We start from the raw sequence: 18,132 nt of genomic DNA on the forward strand, positions 1-18,132 counted from the left end.
CCTCGTCTACGGAGCTGAAGCGGTTCTCCCACACGAGGTCAAGCATCACTCCGCGCGGGTCCTGGCGTTCAATGACGCACGCCAGGACGCCACGCGGGGGGATGGATCTCGTGTTGGTGAAGGAATGCTGCCGTCAAGCTTCGCTCCGAGCGGCAAGGTACCAGCAGGCGCTACGGCAGTACCACTGTCGCAGCTTCCACTCCAGGTCGCTCGAGGTGGGCGATCTCGTCCTGAGGTGGGTGCTCTCCAGGGAATGGCTGCACAAGCTCTCTCCCATGTGGGAGGGCCCGTTTAGGAGTGTCCGTGTCTCCAGGCCTGGCGCCGCGCGCCTGGAGACACGGGACGAGATCCCCATCCAGAACGCCTGGAACACCCAGCACCTCTGGAAGTTCTACCCATGAAGCAAGGCTCCGTCTTGTGAAGGTCTCTGCTCGTGACACTCTCACGTAATAAGGAGTGGGGCTGTACACGCCCCAGAGTCTCCCGAGAGCCGCGCTGGGGCCTCACGGGGGCTCCCTCGCACGTCTTAGTGGCAGCACATAGCTCCATGCTGGTGAGAAGACTATACTAGGTGCCGGACGCGGCTGTTCATTTGCTTGCTTTCCAAAGTTGTTTCACAATCTTTTAGTGACCTTCAATGGATTTGGAGTTTTCGTGCTTTGGTTCGCCAAGTTGGATTTTCTCTCCTCTCGCTTCACTCGTTCTTAGCCTGGGCCAGGAAAGGGAAGTAGTTGCCCGTCGCTCTTCCTCGCGCACCTCACGTGTGGGGCTAGGCAAGTGTGTGCGCACAGGCCTGCCCTTGCACAAGCACACCTCGCGGAACCCCGTTGCCCTAGTGCTTTGTCTTTATGATCCTCGCAAGGAGCCCTGGATGAAGCTCATGGGCATCAGCGCCCTTTCATATTCGTGGCCCTCGGGCGGCGTGACGCGGTGCATCGAGCCACAGCTAAACCTACGGTAGGGGGCTCGCGCAAGGAAGGATGAGGTGCTTGCTAAAGTTTTCTTTTTTCCTTTAAAATAGCTCTACAACAGCTCTACAATGTCTCCTGAGGCCTCCAGCGCCTCCCGAGACCAGTAACCCCCGAGTCACCGGGGAAGGGGGCTCCACCAGGCGTCAAGGGTCACGCCCCCGCGAGATGGGAAGCTGCCGCAAGCACGTCAAGCTAATTTACCCTACCCGTACCTACCCAGAATACAAACATTACAACACAACATTGGGATAAAAAGCATAGCATAAAGGGGCATAACTTCCATAGTTCATTACACACCCTAGCGGGGCACCTTACTTTTTTCAAATTGCAGGAGAAAGGAAAGGTTAAACAAAAATTGGCCCACAAGGCCATAGAATGTCTTGAGTCCAAGTTCAGCAGCCCCGAGCTTAGGCCGGGCTCTCCTCCTGCTTCACTAGGATGTGACGGCAAGATGATCCGCCGCCTCCCTCGATCCGAGCTCGGCGGCGTGGAGGTTGATCGTAGCCGCCGCTGCTCGAGCTCTGTCTCGAGGAAGAGCTGCCGCTGCAGGAGGAGGTGTGGACGTCGTCAAGGCCAAGCTCACCCCCGCCGGTGACGCGACCGACGTTAAGGCCAAGCTCATCATTGCTGCCGTCTTCTGGGCAGCACCCCGTGCGGCGGCCGTCTTCCATGAACACCATCAAAAAGAGAGTTGCCAGGCCATCGTACTTGAAGTGGAGGGTGCACCTCTCGCTTAGGCCTCGTGCACGAACAAACGCCTGCCAGCCGCGGGTTAGGAGCACGCTGCCCGCGGCGGCGACCTCAGTCCCCACCCACGAGGCCCTGCTGATGTAGCCTTCGGCCTGCAACCAGAGGCCGTCGAGCCCCGAGGTCAGCAGCTCGCCGGTGTGGTGAAAGGATCGAGAAGAGGTTTCTAGAGGGGGGGGGGGTGATTACACCCTCGACAAACAGAGTTGGCAATTTTTAAGTTTTTCAAGTTCAGGTGGTAGATTAACACAATTTCAAGCATACACAATACAATTCAAGCAAGCATGCAAAGAGTATATGAGCAGCGAAAAGTAAAGCATGCAACTTGCAAGAAAGTAAAGGGATGGGATTGGAGTGTGCATACGCAATTGGAGACACGGAGATTTTTGGCATGGTTCCGATAGGTGGTGCTACGGTACATCCACGTTGATGGAGACTTCAACCCACGAAGGGTAACGGTTGCGCGAGTCCATGGAGGGCTCCACCCACGAAGGGTCCACGAAGAAGCAACCTTGTCTATCCCATCATGGCCATCACCCACAAAGGACTCGCCTCACTAGGTAGATCTTCACGTAGTAGATGATCTCCTTGCCCTTACAAACTCCTTTGTTCAACTCCACAATCTTGACGGAGGCTCCCAAGTGACACCTAACCAATCTAGGAGACATCACTCTCCAAAAGGTAATAGATGCTGTGTTGTTGATGAACTCCTTGCTCTTGCGCTTCAAATGATAGTCTCCCCAACACTCAACTCTCTCTCACAGATTTGGCTATGGTGGAAAGATGATTTGAGTGGAAAGCAACTTGGGGAGGGCTAGAGACTAAGATTCATATGGTAGGATTGGAATATCCTAGCCTCAACACATGAGTAGGTGGTTCTCTCTTGGAAAATGAGTAGTGGAAGTGTAGGTTTGTTCTAATGGCTCTCTCCACGAATGAAGAGTGGGTGGAGGGGTATATATAGCCTCCACACAAAATCTAGCCGTTACATAAAATCTAGTAGAACCTCAACAGGTTTGACCGATTAGACAAACTCTGTGAGACCAATTTTGGTAATAAGTAAACAGAGGATTGTTCAAGCAAACTCGATGGGACCGACTGCACCAACTCGGTTAGACCAAAAATGTTGCACCAGATCAAAGAGAGGTTGCAATCCCATCTCGGTGAGACCGAGATCCCATCAGCGAGATCGAAGTAACTAGGCTTTGGCAGTGGCTGAATATGATGAAACTCGGTGGCACCGAATAGACAAAGTCGGTGAGGCCGAGTTTGACATTTAGGTTTAGGACATATGTGGATGTGAGAAAGTGGCTGAGGGTTTTGGAGCATATCACTAAGCACTTTTGATAAAGGCAAAGGTGTCCTGTCTTTCGATGAGATGATGGATATCGCTTTGGTGGCAGTCGACTTTGACGATCCGACTACGAACGTGCGAGGACGTCGCGCCTTAGCAATCGCTAAACCAACTCCGAGAGGTTATTGACCACGCCGGAGCACGATCAACCTGACCACGAGGGTCTGTTTCCTGCGAGCAAACGAAGAACAAGCAAGAAACTGAGATTGCAATCTGGATATTGCGAATATAAGATGAAAGCTTTATTGATCAAGGTGGGGTTCTGTGACGCCTTTGTCTGGTCGTTGAACACAAACGAAGTACGCGAAGTTGCAGCTATGGTGAACTTTTAATCTAAACAAAACTCGAAGTCTAAACGATGCCCTAAGGGCTGTATATATGGAGGAAGAGGGGGGGGGGGAATTTCGTGGCCCTTGGTGGAGGGGTCCGAAATCAACCCTATCTCTTGTTTCCCCACACATACGTACTCTAAAAATAGCCTATACTTATGTATTTCGAAATTACATGGGCCTGGCCCAATAATAAGGTGACGTAGCACCTAAAATAGCCTCGGGACGAAATTTATGAAGTGGCATCTTGTATATTTCGTCCAAGGATTCATGCACCCATTATGGTGGCTTCAAAGTCCTGAAATCATCACTTGTAACTCCGTTCCTGTTCCCCTTGCGCATGCCATCATCTCCATGCTTGTTCTTGCTCCAATGTTCACCCTTCTCCAAGCTAGGCCCTTCATTTGTAAGCAAAACAAATGTATCCAATTTAGGCAGCATCATATTCTCATGAACATTAGAATCATTACCAAGAAACGAAAGTACCTGGTAATTTAGTTGGTGTGCACGAGCTCTAGTAATTGGTCCAGTATGTATAGCAGCAGGGGCTATGGGTGTAACAATTGTATTGATGTCCTCATCATCCTCCCCTTCTTGAAATGAAGTCGTCCTCGACGGAAGTTCATCTTCCTCACCCAAATAAGGCTTCAAATCTGCAATGTTAAAAGTGGGACTAACCCCAAAATCTGCAGGCAGCTCAAGTTTATATGCATTATCATTTATTTTCTCTAACACCTTAAAGGGACCATCAGCACGTGGCATTAACTTTGATTTGCGCAAATAAGGAAATCTATCCTTACGCAAATGTAACCAAACAAGATCTCCAGGTGCAAACACAACATGTTTTCTACCCTTCTCTCCAGCAAGTTTATATTTAGCATTCATACGCTCAATGTTTTCCTTAGTTAACTCATGCATTTTTAAAATCAATTCAGCATGTTGTTTAGCATCAAAATTAACCTTCTCCGAAGATGGAAGAGGCAACAAATCAATAGGTGCACGAGGTAGGAAACCATACACAACTTCAAAAGGGCACATCTTAGTAGTAGAATGCAATGAACGATTATAAGCAAATTCAATATGAGGCAAGCATTCCTCCCACATTTTCTTATTATTCTTCAAAACAGCCCTAAGCATAGTAGACAACGTTCTATTGACTACTTCAGTTTGTCCATCAGTTTGGGGGTGACAAGTAGTACTAAAAAGCAGTTTAGTCCCCAACTTAGCCCATAAACATCTCCAAAAGTGGCTAAGAAATTTAGTATCACGATCTGAAACAATAGTATTTGGCACACCATGCAAGCGAATAATTTCACGAAAGAACAAATCAGCAACATTAATAGCATCATCGCTTTTATGACATGGTATAAAGTGTGCCATTTTGGAGAATCTATCCACGACAACAAATATGCTATCCCTCCCCTTCTTTGTTCGAGGTAAACCTAAAACAAAGTCCATAGATATATCCTCCCAAGGAACACTAGGTACAGGCAAAGGCATATATAAACTGATAGAGGCGGGGTCCCGATCTTTCGATGAGATGATAACTATCGATTTGGTGGAGACGACTTTGACGATCCGACTACAAACGTGCACGACGTTGCACCTTAGCAATCGCTAAACCAACTCCGAGAGGTTACTGACGATGCTGGAAGCACGGTCAGCCTGACCACGAAGGTCTATTCCTACAAGCAATCGAAGAACGAGCAAGAATATGATAAAGCAATCTGAATATTGCGAATATATATGAAGTATTGATAATGGTGGGGATCCGTAAGCGGTCTTGGTCTGGTCGTTGGACACAAACGAAGTACACGAAGTTGCAATGGCTAACTTTTAACTAAACAAATCCCAAGGAAAAGCTACTAGATGGATCTACTTATATAGGAGCAAGGGGTGGCGGCCAAGGAGGTGGGAGGACGTCCCAAGGCAGCCTAAAACTAAATCTAGGTCGTACAAGGCCAATGGGCCCAAGTGGAGGTGATGTAACAACTTTGGACTTGTAGTTTGACTCGGATTCTGCTGCAGCATCAGATTGTTTCGTCCACAACTCAACGCTCCGGACGAATTTGAAGGTGATTCCAATTGGGTTGGAAAGTGCACGAAATCTAGTTTCCAACAAAAAAAGAATCACCCAATTCGGAGTCCGTATGAAAAACTTGTGTGCGTTTTGAGTCAGGTGTGTCTGTGCAGTCCGAATCTGAATCCAGAACGTGAGAGACTTGGACTCTATCTTCTCTTGGGCCAAAAGTGACGTGAGAGAACTTTTTGGACAGCAAATAAACATCTCTTTCTTCCTTATCTTCATATGTGGATTGTACAAATGTCCCATACACCTGCAATTAGACAAAACACAAAAGTGTGTGAAGTATTTTTGTTCGGGATAACATAAATAGATTATTGAATAGTTTGCACTAGAAATCACCTGACAAATATGCATATATGCAATATTTTTGGTCATATACAAGGTAGTCATGTCCTCATCAAAAATTAACCTTCTCCGAAGATGGAAGAGGCAACAAATCAATAGGTGCACGAGGTAGGAAACCATACACAACTTCAAAAGGGCACATCTTAGTAGTAGAATGCAATGAACGATTATAAGCAAATTCAATATGAGGCAAGCATTCCTCCCACATTTTCTTATTATTCTTCAAAACAGCCCTAAGCATAGTAGACAACGTTCTATTGACTACTTCAGTTTGTCCATCAGTTTGGGGGTGACAAGTAGTACTAAAAAGCAGTTTAGTCCCCAACTTAGCCCATAAACATCTCCAAAAGTGGCTAAGAAATTTAGTATCACGATCTGAAACAATAGTATTTGGCACACCATGCAAGCGAATAATTTCACGAAAGAACAAATCAGCAACATTAACAGCATCATCGCTTTTATGACATGGTATAAAGTGTGCCATTTTCGAGAATCTATCCATGACAACAAATATGCTATCCCTCCCCTTCTTTGTTCGAGGTAAACCTAAAACAAAGTCCATAGATATATCCTCCCAAGGAACACTAGGTACAGGCAAAGGCATATATAAACCATGAGGATTGAGTCGTGACTTAGCTTTTTGACATGTAGTGCAGCGAGCAATAAAACGCTCAACATCCTGTCTCTTCTTTGGCCAAAAGAAATGTGTAGCAAGTACGTCCTCCGTCTTCTTCACGCCAAAGTGTCCCATTAATCCTCCTCCATGCGCCTCCTGCAACAACAAAAGACGAATGGAGCTAGCTGGAATGCATAGCTTGTTAGCACGAAACACAAATCCATTGTTAACGACGAACTTGTTCCACATTCTCCCTTCTTTACAATTCTGCATTACATCTTTAAAATCAGCATCATGCACATATTGATCTTCGATGGTCTCCAAACCAAATATTTTGAAGTCAAGTTGTGAAAGCATAGTATAGCGGCGAGACAATGCATCAGCAATAACATTTTCTTTTCCCTTCTTGTGTTTAATGACATAAGGAAAAGTCTCAATGAATTCAACCCATTTAGCATGTCTACGATTCAGTTTAGCTTGACTTTTAATATGTTTCAAAGATTCATGATCAGAATGTATAACAAATTCTTTGGGCCATAAATAATGTTGCCATGTTTCTAAAGTCCGAACAAGAGCATATAATTCTTTATCATAAGTAGAATAATTCAGACTAGGCCCACTCAATTTTTCAGAAAAGTATGCAACAGGTTTGCCATCTTGTAATAACACACCGCCTAATCCAATTCCACTAGCATCACATTCAAGCTCAAAAGTCTTATTAAAATCAGGAAGTTGGAGTAAAGGAGCATGTGTCAACTTATCTTTCAATATCGAGAAGGCTTCTTCCTGTGCGGTACCCCAAAGAAAAGGCACATCTTTCTTTGTAAGCTCATTGAGAGGTGCAGCAATGGTGCTGAAATCTCTCACAAAACGCCTATAGAATCCAACGAGGCCAAGAAAACTCCTCACTTGTGTGACCGTTTTGGGCTGCGGCCAACTCTCAATAGCTTCAATCTTGGCTTTATCAACTTTAATTCCCTATGGAGTAACAACATAGCCAAGAAAAGATACTCGGTCGGTGCAAAAGGTGCACTTCCCAAGGTTACCAAACAAACGTGCATCACGTAGAGCAATAAAAACATCACGTAAATGTTCCAAATGTTCTTCCAAAGATCTGCTATAAATCAATATGTCATCAAAGTAAACTACCACAAATCGTCCAATGAAAGCACGTAAAACTTCATTCATTAATCTCATGAAAGTACTAGGTGCATTAGTTAACCCAAAAGGCATGAATAACCACTCATATAATCCAAACTTAGTTTTAAATGCTGTTTTCCATTCATCTCCCAATTTCATATGAATTTGATGGTATCCACTACGCAAATCAACTTTGGAGAATATTGTAGAGCCACTCAATTCATCAAGCATATCATCGAGCCTAGGAATAGGATGACGATAACGAATAGTAATATTATTAATGCCTCTACAATCAACACACATACGTGATGTACCATCCTTTTTCGGCACTAGAATAATAGGAACAGCACAAGGACTAAGGGATTCGCGTATATAACCTTTGTCGAGAAGCTCTTGTACTTGACGCATAATCTCCTTAGTCTCCTCTGGATTGGTACGGTATGGTGCACGGTTTGGTAGTGAAGCACCGGGAATTAAGTCAATCTGATGCTCAATCCCTCGAATAGGCGGTAATCCCGGTGGCACGTCTTGTGGAAAGACGTCAGCGAACTCCTGCAAAATGTTAGTGACAGCAGGAGGCAAAGAGGAAGGCACGTCCTCGAATGAAAATAATGCCTCTTTGCACACAAAAGCATAGCAAACAGATTTGCTGAAATCTAGCTCATCAATATCAGATTTGGTGGCAAATAAACATGCACTTTTCAATTTAATTTCAGAAGCAACACTAGATGTTTTATTATTAGGCTTCATTTGTTGCTCAAATTCTTTTGCCACAATCTGATTTTCACTCTTATTCTTCTCTTGTTTTGCTTTATTAGCTCTATTAATATCATCTTTCAAAATGGAATCAGGAGTCATAGGAAGCAAGGTAATATTTTTATCCTTATGAACAAGAGTATAGTCATTGTTTCTACCATGGTGTACAGAGTTTTTATCAAATTGCCACGGTCTACCAAGTAATAAGGAACATGCTTGCATAGGTACCACATCACAATCAACATAATCAGCATATGTAGAGATACTAAAATGCACACGAACAGTACATGTTACCTTAACCTTGCCGCTGTTGTTGAACCATCGGATGTAGTAAGGATGTGGATGTGGTCTTGTCGTGAGAGAAAGCTTCTCCACCATCTCCATGCTAGCCAAGTTGTTGCAGCTCCCTCCGTCTATTATGACGCGCACAGAACGTTCCTTCACAACTCCCTTGGTATGGAACAAATTGTGCCTCTGATTTTGCTCAGCTTGTGTGACCTGCACACTCAAAACACGTTGAGCAACTAAACATTCATACATGTCAGCGTCTTCAGGAGCCATGTATTGCGTCTCATGATCAGAATCATCTCCACCATGTTCTTCACGTGTAATAAGAGCCAAAGTCTCCTCACCATAGTCACTAGCGGACTCATATCCACCATCTGCGGTAGCAATGATCACACGCAGAGATTTGCATTCTCTCACATAATGACCTCCTCCCTTACAACGACGACAAATAATATCACTTGTGTGCCCTGTTGATGCCATGGAAGAAGAAGAACTCTGTGCAGGCCCAACAGGTGCGCTCTTGGCAGGTAATGGTGGTTGTGCCTGTTTTCTTGTATCACGACTGGAGGAGGCACCTGATTGAGGTGCTGGTGTAGTTGAAGTAGAAGATGCACACGGTGTCCATGATGAAGGTCGGCCTGCAGAAAAGTTAGATCGCGCCAATGCTTGTCGATCCTGCACTTCACGTTCAGCTTTACAAGCAAGATGGAATAAACGAGTGATATTAGTATACTCCTTATAGTCTAGAATGGTCTGAATCTCACTATTTAATCCACCCAGAAAACGTGCAAGCATAGCTTCATTCTCCTCAACAATACCACATCTAATCATGCCAGTTTGTAATTCCTGATAATATTCTTCTACAGAATTTTTCCCTTGTATTAAACGCTGCAATTTTTGAAGCAATTCACGTTGATAATATGGTGGAACCCAACGCGTAGGCATAGCAGTTTTCAAAGCAGCCCAAGTAGTTGGAATAGGATATAATCTACAATGTTCAGACCACCATACACGTGCAAAACTAGTGAAAGCACAAACAGCAGCAGCAACCCGTCTCTCCTCGGGATATTGTAAACATGTAAAACGTTGTTCAGTTTCTAACTCCCAAGTAAGATATATATCAGGAACATATCTACCCTCAAATGGTGGAATATTCAATTTCAGTTTAGGAATATGCACATCATCTCGTACCTGAGGTGGTGGTGCAGGCCTACCATTACGAATATATACCTGAGGTCGACCTGCTGGTGGTGGTGCTGGTGGGTGCACGTAGTTCTGATTTTGATCAACCTCATCCTCATAATCGCCCGCATACTCATCATCCTCCTGGGTACCAGCAGCAGCAGTAGCAGGAGCCAAAGAAGCACCAATAACAGGAATAGCAGCACCAGAAGTTTGGCCATCCTCAATAGGAACACGCTTCGCTCGTCCATACTGATTCAGAAGGATGCGTTGTTGTTGGTGTTGCAGAGGTGCGATAGGTGAAGCCGGCGGTGGTGGTGGTAAACGCGCGAGCAATTCATTAAACTTGCTGTCAAGCTTTGTTTCGAATGTCTTCTCCATGCCATCTATCTTCTCCATGGCCTCGTCAAATCTGTTTAGCACATCTTGCACCTGTCCACTCATCATTTGCTGAAATTTATCATGTAGCTGTTTGTTCGTCAGGTTCTCCCAATCAGTCTCATCGGCTTGTGATCCTACCATGGTTAGCAGCAAATAGAAACACACAAGAATATGATCCTATAGACTACTAAGAAGTGGTGGTGGTGTATCACAAACCCGTCAAGCAAAACTCAAATTCTTACCAGTTCTTACCCAGCAGCAGGCGGTGATCGGCAACCGTTGTAGTCAAAACTCTCAAAGCTTGGATAGAGCGATTACCAGGGAGAGTCAAACGCACGACGTAGATGTATGTGGAGCTGGGAAGGCTTATAATATGGTAGCAAAAAGGGTCAGCAATAATCAATTCAGAGATGCAAAGTTGAATAAACGCTCAACGACGGTACTGTGCTGGTCCTAGGCTAGACCGTGCTAGAGACGCGAGCCTAGAACACTAACAAAATCACGGCGCTGCACGTAAACAAGGAAAAAGCACACTCTGGAAAAAAATTCGCTCTTTTTTTTGCGCTCTTTTTTTTGGCGCTGCTTTTTTTTTGCGAAAAATCACTATAATGGCAAGTGTCTCAAAACTCTTCCTAGGTCAAACTGACAGGATGGGCACAAAATTTTTTCGACCAAATTTTTTTTTCGTTTTTTCGACTGCCCGGACCCAAAAACTGGAAACGGATCAAAAAAAACTTCCTATAATGGCACCTGTCTCAAAACACTCAGAAACACCTAAAAATAGGATAGCCAGAATTTTTTTCGAAAAATGCGTTTTCGAAAAATTTTGGGCCTAAACGGAGGGTGGTTTTCAGACTCTTTTTTTTTCCAAAACCTACTCCGGCAAGGAAATACGAATCGGAATCTAGATGGATCTCAAAAACACACCTAATATGCAAGGAACTCGGATTGGTGGTGGATATATGGTGGTGGTATATGACAGCGGTGGTAATATATGGATATGGATCGGTGGTGGTATATGGATACGGATTGGTGGTGGTATATGGATACGGATTCGGAGCGGTGGTGGTAGGTGACAGGGGCGATGATGATGGTGCGGTGGCGGCGTGACAACTTATGACCAGAACTCGAAACTCTAAAAGACTAACGCTAAGACCAACAACTAGACACGACGATGCAACCGCAAATTCAACAAAGCAAAACCCTAAAAAGATTATGCAGAGGCTCAGATTGGTTCGGATATGATGAACTAACCCTAATTTTTTTTGGCTTTTTCGTGGACTGTAGGTATGAAGAACAGACTCGATCTAAACTACGAAAAACTGTAAAATCTGACCAAGCAACCTGGAAATCTGATACCACTTGATAGAGGCAAAGGTGTCCCGTCTTTCGATGAGATGATGGATATCGCTTTGGTGGCAGTCGACTTTGACGATCCGACTACGAACGTGCGAGGACGTCGCACCTTAGCAATCGCTAAACCAACTCCGAGAGGTTATTGACCACGCCGGAGCACGATCAACCTGACCACGAGGGTCTGTTTCCTGCGAGCAAACGAAGAACAAGCAAGAAACTGAGATTGCAATCTGGATATTGCGAATATAAGATCAAAGCTTTATTGATCAAGGTGGGGTTCTGTGACGCCTTTGTCTGGTCGTTGAACACAAACGAAGTACGCGAAGTTGCAGCTATGGCGAACTTTTAATCTAAACAAAACCCGAAGTCTAAACGATGCCCTAAGGGCTGTATATATGGAGGAAGAGGGGGGGAATTTCGTGGCCCTTGGTGGAGGGGTCCGAAATCAACCCTATCTCTTGTTTCCCCACACATACGTACTCTAAAAATAGCCTATACTTATGTATTTCGAAATTACATGGGCCTGGCCCAATAATAAGGTGACGCAGCACCTAAAATAGCCTCGGGACGAAATTTATGAAGTGGCATCTTGTATATTTCGTCCAAGGCTTCATGCACCCATTATGGTGGCTTCAAAGTCCTGAAATCATCACTTGTAACTCCGTTCCTGTTCCCCTTGCACATGCCATCATCTCCATGCTTGTTCTTGCTCCAATGTTCATCCTTCTCCAAGCTAGGCCCTTCATTTGTAAGCAAAACAAATGTATCCAATTTAGGCAGCATCATATTCTCATGAACATTAGAATCATTACCAAGAAACAAAAGTACCTGGTAATTTAGTTGGCGTGCACGAGCTCTAGTAATTGGTCCAGTATGTATAGCAGCAGGGGCTGTGGGTGTAACAATTGTATTGATGTCCTCATCAACTTTGAGAAAGCAAGCCATTAAGCAACACCTCATCTCCTTTTAATAGTATTAGCTTTTCTATGGACTCAATGTGATCTTGGATCACCAAATTGAAAATATAGAGTCCTGAGCTTTTGCCTATATTTGTCCTTAGCATCTTGAAGGGGTTACACATCCTCTTGTCCATGTCCATGCCACTCCAGTGTTGAACTTATCTGAAATGCACTAGGTACAAGTATTAGTCCAACAAGAGATATGTTGTAATGAATTACCAAAATCACCCAGGGAGAACTTGTGCTTTCAATATCCCCCTTTATGGTAATTGATGACAACATACATCAAAGCTTTAGATAAGGGTATAAGGAAATAGCAAGTAAAGCTTTGGAAAGACATGCAACATGCATTGGCTCCCCTACATGTATGCAATCATGTGATAATAGATCATAAGAGTATGAGAATGCATAAACATGTCAGAGCAGGCAATGAGTTACATGTATCTTGGCTATATGCATCAGAGCAAATGATGTAGATGCTGGAAATATACCTTCATGTTCATGAGTCTCTCTTGCAAACAAATATGTACCACAACAAGAGATCTTCATGCACATGAGTGTGATGCATATACTTACCTTGTGGTCTTGAGCTAGCTTTGAAGAAGATGTACCTGGGTAAACAAGGTTAGATAACACAAGAACATCTACTTGACAGAGCAAGAACTAAAGAGCACAAGAATACCAAGACTGGGATGACATGTAGAGTGTGAGTAGTAGGTACTCTATTTGGATATTAACATGTCCCCAAGAATAAAGATATGCAATGAATTCCAAAGATTTTCTTCCCTTAGATGTATTTCTCCCCCTGAATCTGACATGGGATAATGGGAGTAGATAGGGTAGCAAAAAATCAGAGCAAACAAGAAAATGACCTAACCAGAGCAAAATAAGGTCATAGCATATACTATCATATACTATCATGTCTTTCCCCTCTTGAAGACATGAGACAACTTTCCTCTTAAAAATAAGAGTATGAGGAGAAGCTTTTATGAGTGCATTCTCTCTTATGTGATAAGCTTTGATGTTCTCTCTCTCCCCCTTTGACATCAATTTCCAAGAAGGGACTTCTGGAGCATGAGTCAAGTAGGTTTGGTCCTGGAGTCACATTACAAAGCCTCGTGTAATATTGATGCTGGTAGAGGACTAGTTACAAAGAGTGGAGCTGGGACAAAAATGCAGAAGGCAAGTGACACAGAGTTTGTCACAGGACTGAAATAGGTAGCACCGAGTGGTTGCAATCGGTGGCACCGAGTAATTTCGGTTCGGCCGAAGAAACCAATCCGGTGAGACCGAGTTCAACCTAGAGACTAACTTCTTGTCACCTCAACTCACTTGGCAAATAAGATCTCACAAGGATATGCAAGGAATTAACTAAATGATTTGCAATGAATTGGATGCAGGGAAATGCAGAAAATAACAGAGAAAAGAAAAGAAAAGAAATCTAGATGAAGTTTTTTTTTTTGAAAGGGGAACTAGCATGCATGAGACAAATGCAAGAGCACAAAGAAACAACAAAGAACTTCATCTAGAATTGGTCGGCGACAAAGTCACCTATGTTAGAGTATATTGACTTAGGAGTCAAGTGAAGACACTTGATCATAGGTCATACTCATCGTTTAAGCTCAAAATGGGGTTGCCATTTTCCGTTTAAGCATTTTGATGTATTCTCATCTTGTTGAGTTGCTTTGACCCATGTCTTGGGGTTAAGCTTCTCTAAGATCGAATGACATACCTTGGGTGGTGGTGTTGAACTTGGTCATGTAGTTGAATTTGTGTAGGGTGCTCAAGTCGATGTAGATCATCAAGAGTTGGGAGCACCACTTGTAGTTGAAGTTCATCTTCCTACATGGGTTAGTCTTGCAAGGAAGAGCACTTGTGTATTCAAAGTGACAATCATGAAATTTGGTATCAATTGAAATTTGATATAGGAATTTGTCAAAGGATATATTGAATGGATCCGTGCTTCCTTGTCTTCATCCACCATTTTGTAGAGACTTGGAGATGTAGAGATTGCTTAAAATGTGATTGAGCTGCAATCTCATAGAGTTGGGCTTATCCAAGTACCTACAAGGGTTAGATAGTAGGCAAGAGTACAAGAGTATCCAAGACATATGATCATCATCATAAGAGAATGGTCAAGGATTAGTCATAATAAGGCTCATGCCTTGCATGCATCCACTTGGAGTTTATACTCCAAATTTGAGGCATCAATGATGTTCAATTCACCTCTCAACCTGGAAAACACATTTTCTCATGAAGTGGTTTAGTGAATATATCTGCCAATTGCTTGTCGGTACGAACATGCTTAAGTTTGATATCTCCCTTAGCAACATGATCTTGAATGAAATGATGATGAACTTCAATATGCTTAGTTCGAGAATGTTGCACGGGATTATGAGAAATCTTAATAGCACTCTCATTGTCGCAAAGCAATGAAACATGTTTCACGTATATCCCATAATCTTTAAGAGTTTGGGTCATCCAAAGTAATTGAGCACAACATGAACCAGCGGCAATGTATTCCTCTTCGGCGGTGGATAAGGATACTGATTTTTGTTTCTTCGAGGACCAAGATACAAGAGATCTACCAAGAAATTGACAAGTACACGAAGTGGACTTTCAATCAACCTTGTCACTGGCATAGTCCGAGTCGGAGTAGCCAACAAGATCAAAAGATGACCTCTTAGGATACCAAATGCCAAAATTTGGTGTATGTATTAAGTATCTCACTATCCTTTTCACAGACTTAAGATGACACTCTTTGGGGGCTGCTTGATATCGTGCACACATGCACACACTTAGCATGATATCGGGACAGGATGCACATAGATATAATAATGAACCAATCATAGAGCGGTAAACCTTTTGGTCAAATGGTTCGCCATCCTTTGGCAAGTCAAGATGTCCACTAGTAGGCATGGGGGTACTCATACCTTTGCATTCTTGCATGTTAAACTTGTTGAATAAGTCCTTGGTATACTTCATTTGAGAGATAAAGGTTCCCTCCTTAGTTTGCTTGATTTGCAAACCAAGAAAGAACTTAAGTTCACTCATCATAGACATCTCAAACTTCTCTGACATAAGCTTCCCAAACTTCTCACTAAAATGAGGGTTAGTTGATCCAAATATGATATCACCAACATAAATTTTGGCACACAAATAATTCTGCATTAGCCCTTTTGGTGAAGAGTGTAGAATCAATTTTACCAATTTGAAACCCTTTATCAAGGAGAAACCTAGTCAAGCATTTGTACCAAGCTCTAGGACCTTGCTTAAGACCATAAAGAGCTTTGCGAAGTTTGTAAACATGATTGGGTTTCTTAGGATTAACAAAGCCGGGGGGTTGTTTAACATAAACTTCCTCCTCAATTTCACCATTAAGAAAAGCACTTTTGATGTCCATTTAATATAAGGTAATGTCATGATGATTGGCATAGGCAAGTAAGATGCGAATGGACTCAAGTCTAGCAACGGGGGCATAAGTCTCACCATAGTCCATACATTCGACTTGAGTGTAGCCTTGAGCAACAAGACGAGCCTTATTGCCTACAACTTTTCCATCTTCATCTTGCTTGTTCCGAAATACCCATTTGGTTCCAATGACATTGTGCTTCTCATCGGGCTTCTCAACCAACGTCCATACTTGGTTCCTCTCGAAGTTGTGTAGCTCTTCGTGCATGGCATTTATCCAATCCAGATCTTCCAATGCTTCTTCAACCTTCATAGGTTCAATGCTAGAAATGAATGAGTAATGTTCACAAAAGTTAGCCAAACAAGTTTTAGAGCGAGTAATTCTCCTGGTTTGAATGTCATCAAAGATTTGTTCGACGGGATGATCTCTTGACACTCATACTCGAACTCATGATAGCTTTTGTTTGGGTTGGGGTGGAACATCCTCTTCATTGTCCTATTCTTCTTCTTGTCTTTCTTCGTTGTTGTTGACGTGATCGTTCCCCATGGAGGTGGAGAAGGAGGTCGTTGAGTTTCAGCTTGTTGTACATCCTCGTTCTCATCGTCTTGACGTTTCCCACTTGTGGATGCCTCCAAGTCAGCTTGTGGTTAACCTTGGCGTGAGGTTGAGGCTTCCACTTGGACAGACGAGGTGCTCTCCTTCACCTCCATTGGGAGAATCTTGCCGATAGACAACTCTTGGATTGCTTCCGAAGAATCTTTGTCACCTATATCAATTGTCAATTGCTCTACTCGTGAGCCGTTAGATTCATCAAACTTCACATCTACCGTCTCTTCAACCTTTCGGGTGAAATTGTTGTAGACACGGTAAGTGTGAGAGTTTGAGACATAACCGAGTAGGAAACCTTCATGAGACTTAGGAGCAAATTTCAAACGACGATGCTTGTCAAGAATGTAACACTTTGAGCCAAATACTCGAAAGTATCCAACCTGTGGTTGTGAGGAGCTTGTATGCCATCTTGCTGAGCAGATTGTGAAGATATAGACGATTCTTTGCATGACAAGTTGTCTCAACCGCTTCTGTCCAAAAGTGTTTTGGCGTCTTGTACTCATCAAGCATCATTCACACCATCTCAATGAGGGTCTGGTTCTTCCTCTCAACAAATCCATTTTGTTGAGGTGTGTACATAGCCGATAACTCATGTGAGATCCCTTCTTCATCAAGAAAGGTGTCCACATTGGCATTCTTGAACTCCGTTCCGTTGTCGCTGCGAACCTTCTTGATCTTCACTTGAAATTGGTTTTGGGCCTTCCTAGCGAAGTTTTTGAAGATCTTTTGAACCTGCGATTTATCATCGAGAAAGAACACCCACGTAAATCTTGAAAAGTCATCAACGATGACTAGTACAAATGAGTTACCACCAAGACTCTTGTAGGCGTTGGGATCGAAGAGATCCATGTGAAGTAGCTCGAGCGGTCTTCTCGTGGTCATGATGTTCTTCAGGGGGTGGCTTCCTCCAACCTGTTCAAATATGACATCTTTAACACCAAGGATATGACCCTCAACAAAAAAAGTTGGCAATTTTTTAGTTTTTCAAGTTGAGGTGGCAGATTAACACAATTTCAAGCATACACAATACAATTCAAGCAAGCATGCAAAGAGTATATGAGCAGAGGAATATAAAGCATGCAACTTGCAAGAAAGTAAAGGGATGGGATTGGAGTGTGCATACGCAATTGGAGACACGGAGATTTTTGGCATGGTTCCGATAGGTGGTGCTACGGTACATCCACGTTGATGGAGACTTCAACCCATGAAGGGTAACGGTTGCGCGAGTTGCCATCTGGAATCAGCTACTCTGCCATCTGCCTGATCTTTGCCATTGGCTAGCGGACGGTAAAGAAGCTCTTTGCCATCAGCTACCGATAAGCCGACGACAAAGAAACGGCGAACGACAAAGAAGCTCTTTGCCATGAGCCATTTCGTTGCCGTCCGCCAGCTGACGATAAAGATTCTTTGCCGTCAGCCAGCTGACGGCAAAGAGGGAGGTGGCCCCCACCCACCCGCCCATTTAAAAAACTTAACACCACCACCTCTTTGTCGTCAGCTAGCAGACGGCAAAGAGAGACAACGGCGGACGGCAAAGAGTGGTGGACGGCAAAGAGCTTCTTTAACTAATGGACGTCCACACCCCCCCGCCCGTTACTCTC

Source organism: Triticum aestivum, chromosome 6B (assembly GCF_018294505.1).
Source record: "Triticum aestivum cultivar Chinese Spring chromosome 6B, IWGSC CS RefSeq v2.1, whole genome shotgun sequence".
Classification (NCBI taxonomy): Eukaryota; Viridiplantae; Streptophyta; class Magnoliopsida; order Poales; family Poaceae; genus Triticum; species Triticum aestivum.